Source organism: Bubalus kerabau, chromosome 22 (assembly GCF_029407905.1).
Source record: "Bubalus kerabau isolate K-KA32 ecotype Philippines breed swamp buffalo chromosome 22, PCC_UOA_SB_1v2, whole genome shotgun sequence".
In the NCBI taxonomy this organism is placed as follows: Eukaryota; Metazoa; Chordata; class Mammalia; order Artiodactyla; family Bovidae; genus Bubalus; species Bubalus kerabau.
The window spans coordinates 47,691,190-47,697,717 of NC_073645.1; positions in this window are offsets into that span (position 1 = coordinate 47,691,190).

The following is a 6,528-nucleotide window of genomic DNA, read 5'->3' on the forward strand; positions in this document are numbered from 1 at the left end:
CTGGGTGTACAATGGGCGCACCTTCTCATGTGTACCGTGTGTCTCCTCTGGGGAGTTGATCTCTGGCTGTGACCCTCCCAGCAGATGTCGACCGTCCAGAATCCCAAGGAGTCTTGGTTAGCAATGAAGCCTGCTTGCAGTTTGGTGCCTCTCTGGGGCCACAATTGCCCCCTTCCGGCTCTGGCTGCCCTTGCCTGCCTGTCTCTGGTGGGGAATGGGCTGGTCCACAGCTGGCTAGCTCTGCTCAGTCCTTTGTTCTGTGAGCAGGCCTGGCAGTGTTTTAGGTTAGGGCTTTTTGCCGGATAGCTATCCCACAGTCTGGTTTGCTATCTCAAGTTAGTTCCCTCAGATTGCCCTCGGGGCATTCAGGCCTGGTCCTTACTCTAAGCAATGCAGCCCTCAGCTCCCTGCCCAGCCCCCACTTGCTAGTGGTGGATGCAAGCGTCTGTGCTGCTTCTTCGCTGGGAGTTGCCTTAGGCATGTAATCTGTGGGATTTAATTATTTATTTATTTTTCCTCCCGATTTTTTTGCCCTCTGAGGTTCCAAGGCTCGCCACAGATTTGCCAGTAAGAGTGTTTCCTGGTGTTTGGAAGCTTCTCTCTTTTTTAAGACTCCCTTCCCAGGATGGATCTCTGTCCTTCCCTCTTTTGTCTCTCTTTTTATCTTTTATATTTTTTCCCCTACCTCCTTTCGAAGACAATGGGCTGCCTTTTTGGGTGCCTGATGTCCTCTGCCAGCATTCAGAAGTTGTTTTGTGGAATTTGCTCAGCGTTCAAATGTTCTTTCCATGAATTTGTGGGGGAGAAAGTGGTCTTCCCGTCCTATTCCTCTGCCATCTTAGGACTGCCCTCTGATGATTCTTTTTGAAATAATTCTGCATACCATTTCAGCCTTTAGGTTTTAAAATTTTACTATTATATAGGTGAATTTTTAACTTTTCAAAGGTTCTGCCAATCTTCATTCTCTACCCCCGCCAGTTTCCTCCTTTAAATTCTGCTAGAATCCTTACTTTCCATTGCATTTAAATTTGGGAATGATCTGTAATTGTAGAAAACAGTGGAAAATTTATCTGAAATTAAGGCAGACAAGAGAGTAATTCAAATGCACTTAAAATTTGCCACTGTGTTCAATTGAACCCCATAATTGTATAATCAAATTATTCTTATACTACAAATATTGAATTATTGATGGGGTATGTGTCGGAGTTTTTCACTGGAACATTTGTTTCTTCAGGCTACTCTGCTGTATTGGTGGTGATTTCGCATGATGTTTTATCTGGAACTGTCAGACTTTGTGAGGGCAAGATACATCAGATAAGTTAAGGTGTGCATAAAGAATGCATAAATCATGCTGCCCCATCTTTAGTTATACTCGCTCTTTGCTATAATACTTTGTGTCCTACAAATCAAGACTTATGACAAATTTTATTTCCTGTGATTTGCTGCTAAAAAGAAAGTGTGGTGTGTTTATGATGGCATACACTTCTCATTGTGTGTGTTTCTGACAGGTGAAAAATTGTGTTTTAACTGTATATTAATGAGATCCAAATCCTCTGCTTGAGACTTTAAATATTTGTTTGAAAGAATTTTCTAGAGACTAGCGCTAGTAGACTTCAGTCTCTTCTACTGTTCATAAGGCAGTAGGACCTTTCACCTCAAACCTGTGTGATGGGGTGTGAGCCCAGGGCATGGTGGGAGTATCCCTAGAAGTGATTGCCACAGGGGATGGGGGGATAGGACCTCAGTTATAACAGGAGTGACTGCAAACTGCACAGCTGTACTTTGTCAAATCGAACCAAATGCATTTCCAGCTCCACTTCCCTTTAGTCCAGCAGAAAATTTTCCCACAGACCGGGGAGTGGGAGGTGGTTTCAGGATGATTCAAGCGTGTTACATGCATTGTGTAGTTTTTTCCTATTATTATTATATTAGCTCTACCTCAGATCACCAGGCAGGAGGTACCGGAGGTTGAGGACCTCTGCTTTAGCGCTATCTCAGGAGTACCAGTTCATGCTATACACCAGACATGGGGAGGTGGCCGGAGGGGATGTTGGAGTGGGGAGGGGACACTCCGCTAACAACCTGGGAGTTCAAACATTGCACGATTTACAAGAAAATGTTTTACCACGTGAACACACTGCTAGGATCCCTCATTGAGTCTTGCAAGGGGCTTGTGCAAATGAGAGACCACCCCCCCGCCGCCCCAACACACACACAAAGATTCAGATTTTATTAGCTTTATACTAATCTCTCTCTGGGTCTGATTATTTCATGGCTTAGGGACCCCCTTGGCCCACCAAAATCCTTAGTAAATATGGGTTCAGCTGGGCAGCATTCCTCCCCTGGACCTACACCATGTCCAGATGCCTTGTGTAGACCCACACTGTGTCCAGATGCCTGCATGCTCCCCTCTGTGCCGGAAAGCGCTTTCTGTCACGTGGCCTCTACTTCCGGCAGGATTTAGCCCTGGTCTGCTTAAATGTCTGTGGACAGAGTGCGGTAGCCCAGTTGTGGGACCTGGGGAGCAGAGCAGCTCCTCTGTCTGTAACAGGAGGAGCCCCTCTAATGACTCCAGAATGAGGAGCTAGGAACCACGCTTGGAGAAGCCCTCAGCCTCTGGCGGCCAGGGCCCCCTGTTCCGGGAGGGCTGCTGGGCCGGGCCCCTCTTGCCTTACATCTGTCTTTCTGGCTGAGGCGGAGTCTCTGAGAGAGGCCACAGCCCTGGTCTGGCCTGCAGACTGCCTGGTGATCTACCTCAGGGGTGTAGAGAGGAGCTGCCTCAGGGCGACCTCTGAGTGGGAAAAGGGGTGTCTCCAGACACTGCCTGCCCCCTCACCAACTGCCTTCTTCTCTGCTCCATCAGTTCTGGTTCTATGTCTCCTGTCTTGGAATCTTTAAAGGTGAATTTATCTGCAGGATGATTTCCATTGTAGGGGAAACAAATGACTGCAACAACCTGGGTTCTGGGCTCCGGAGAATGGGAAGCCTGTGACAGCTGTCTGAGATCCGGGTCCCAGGGAGCCGGCAGGGCTCGCGGTGCCTCTTGGTTGCTAACTTGTCATTTCTCCATTTCATGGGGAGCCACGGCCCCAGACCCAGCAGAGCTGGGCAGTGTCTGGAGTTGGACAGACTAGGGAAGGCTCTGAGTCCCAGCCTGAAATGTGGGTAAGGGATCAGCCTTGCTCCAGGTGCCTGAGCTAAGACAGTGGCTTAAAAGCACTTAGCATAGCATCTGGCCACGTGAATGCTTATATAAATGTTAGTATTACCACAACAGTTTTGTTTCTGTGGTGAAAAGCATAAAATTATCCTAATAGAATCAAACACATTTTAAATGAAATTGATATAAATTTGATATTCCAGAAGAATTTTAATAATTAATGGATTCTTTTTTTTCCCCGTTCTGAGCAAAATGGATTTTTACTTTAAAAAGACATGGAGAGGAACAATAATTAATAGCGTCCTTATATAACTCAGAATGAACTACAGTTTAAAAAGAACAGTTGCCTAAAATGAAAGCTTTGCCAAAGTGACTGGAATTTTTTTTGTCAGTTGCTTTGCTTGTTGAAGAATTTCTGTGAAACACTTGTAATACTCGTATTTGAGGCACCTATCTTATTTTTAATGACATTTTAATAAAACCCCCAGTTACATGCTTCATATCAAGTGATTTTTTTAGCTTGCAAACAAAATCAAGTTTGTTCTAAGTAAGAAAAAATACGCTTTCTACAGAAGTGGAATGTCAAGGAGGCAAAGGTGGAGCAAGGGAAATATATCATACTCAAGGAAAATTCAAAGAATTTTAGGTTTTGGAAGTTTCCTATTTGAATGAACTATGATTACTCATCCCAGATATGGCAGAATGCCATCTAAAGCCACATTCTTATTTATTCACATTTTAAAATAATGGATTATTTCATAATTTTATTTTAAAGTCGTTATTGAATTTGTTACAACACTGCTTCTGTTTTTTGTTTTTTTTGGCCATGAGGCATGTGGGATCTTAGCTTCCCGGCCAGGGATTAAACCTACACCCCTTGCACTGGAAGGAGAAGTCTTAACCGCTGGACCACAGCAGGGGAGTCCCATTTATTCACATTTTAAACTTAGACTCAGGAGAAAAATGGAGATTGATATAAATATTGAATAACTTGGTTGTATAGCAGTTTGGCTACAAAGTATGTATTCTTACCATGAACGTGAACATTTTACAGAGAATGCATGATAGCTCTTAAAGCTTAAACCAGTACTTTGTTTAAAATTGAAATATAGTTGATTTGCAGTGTTATGTTAGTTTCTGCTGTACAGCAAAGTGATTCAGTTGTGCAATATGTATGCTTTTTTTATATAATTTTCATTATGGTTTATCACAAGACATTGAATATCGTTCCCTGTGCTATACAGTAGAGCCTTGTTGTTTATTCGGTCTATTTATCATGTTTTGCATGTGCTAATCCCAAACTCCCAATCCATCCCGCCCCACCCACACTCCGCCTTGGCAACCACAAGTCTGTTCTGTAGTTAAACTGGTACACCTACCCTGGAAAGGAACAACAGCCAAGAGAGGGATTGAATACATCTGAAGGGGGATTCAAGGTGATATTTATTGAGGATTCCACTGTAAGAAAAGCAAAAAAAAAAAAAAAAAAAAAAAGGTTTTCTTGAAGATTGTAGAGAAAATATGATTTATTGGAGACATCCCTTGCTTCCATGCTCTAATATCAAGCCTCCATATATAATGCAAGTTTTATACTAGCATAGAAAATGGAAAGGAACAGTCAGATTTACTGTTATGTATGAGCATGAATAATTTTTATTTTTATTGCTTTCCCACTTCAGATCAAGTTGAAATTTTTCACTTTTGACCAAAGGCTCTTGTTGGGTTTGCAGAGAGTATAGCAGAGGTACGTGAAATGTCATATATTTATTGTGTACGTTTGTGATGGGATGTAACATAATTGAAGTAGTAATTCAAAAGTTATGGTTAGGAATTTTAAATAAATTTAAAGTCAGAGTTTAGTAATTAACTTCTAAGAGTTAAGCAGTTGTGTGATAATCTGTGGGTATATTCATTTAGCGACATCAGTGACCAAGAAGGGACTCACTCAGGCCCCTTAAGAAAGTCTCTGACAAACCAAAGGGAAGATAATTTTAGTAAACAATTCAGAAGGAGAAATGTGAACACATTATGAACTTGTAAGGGTGAGTCCTGGGTAGTGTAGAACCTGTCATGATCTTTCTCTAAATAGTGCCATACGATTTTACGTTATGCATAAGAATCTTAGAATAGTCTATTTCTGTCCTCCATATCCTTCGTCTTATTGTAGTTTTCTTCTATATATCCCATTAACCTCCCAATGCATTTCTATAATTTTTACTTTAGGAAGATGAGGTATTTTATGCTTCCCCATACATTTGCTATTTTTCGTGACCATTATTCCTTTGTGTAAATGCAGATTTTCATCTTGTATGATTTCTCTTCTGCCTGAGAAACTTTCTTTAACATTTTTTATAATTCAGCATTGCTGGTGATGAATTCTCTTGGCTTTTTTTTTTTTTTGCCTTAAATCTAAAAAAAGCCTTTATTTTCATTTTATTGCTTAAAGACATCGTCCCTGGGTAAAGAAATCCAGCACTCAGAACTTGAAAGACGTCTCTGCACTGTGATAGATTTCCTGGTGGCTCAGATGGTAAAAGTGTCTGCCTGCAATGCAGGAGACTGGAGTTTGATTCTTGGGTTGGGAAGATCCCCTGGAGAAGGAAATGGCAACCCACTCCAGTATTCTTGACTGGAAAATTCCATGGATGGAGGAGCCTGGCGGGCTACAGTCCAAGAGGTTGCAAAGAGTCGGACACGACTGAGCGACTTCAATGCACTGTGATAGGCTTGCGTGTTTCTGAGGAGATGTCTGCTGTCAGTCTTTGTTCTTCTGTGATTAGTTTTTTTCAACCTATGGCTGCTTTTAATATTATTTGCTGAATTTCAATAATTAGATTAAAACCAATGCTATCAATATTTGGCATGGTTTTCTTAAGTTTATTCTGCTTGAGGTTCTTGAAGTTCTAGGTCTGTGGGTTTATACTTCTCATCAAATTTGGGAAATTTTGGCTTTTTTTTTTTTTGGCTTAAAACAACATCAGTTTATTGTCTTACACTTCTTGAGGCTGGGCTCCCCCTGAAGCCTGTAGGAGAGGACTCTTCTTTGTCTCTTCCAATTTCTGGTGTTCTCCTGGGAATCCTTGATGTTCCTTGACTTGGAGATACATCACTTGAATCTCTGCCTCTGTTGGACAGAGGACAGACAGCGTTGTCCTTGTGTCTGTCTAGGTCTCTTTTCTTCTTGTTAGGACATGAGTCACGTTGGACTTTCGTCCCCCTCTACTCCAGTAAGACCTCGTCCTAACTAATTACATGCGCAGTTATCCTCTGTGCAAAGAAGATCGCATTTCCAGGTGCTGGGGACTGAGGACTTCTACATACGTTTTTCGAGTGTGAATTCAACTCATAACAGGGAAAGAATTGAAGAT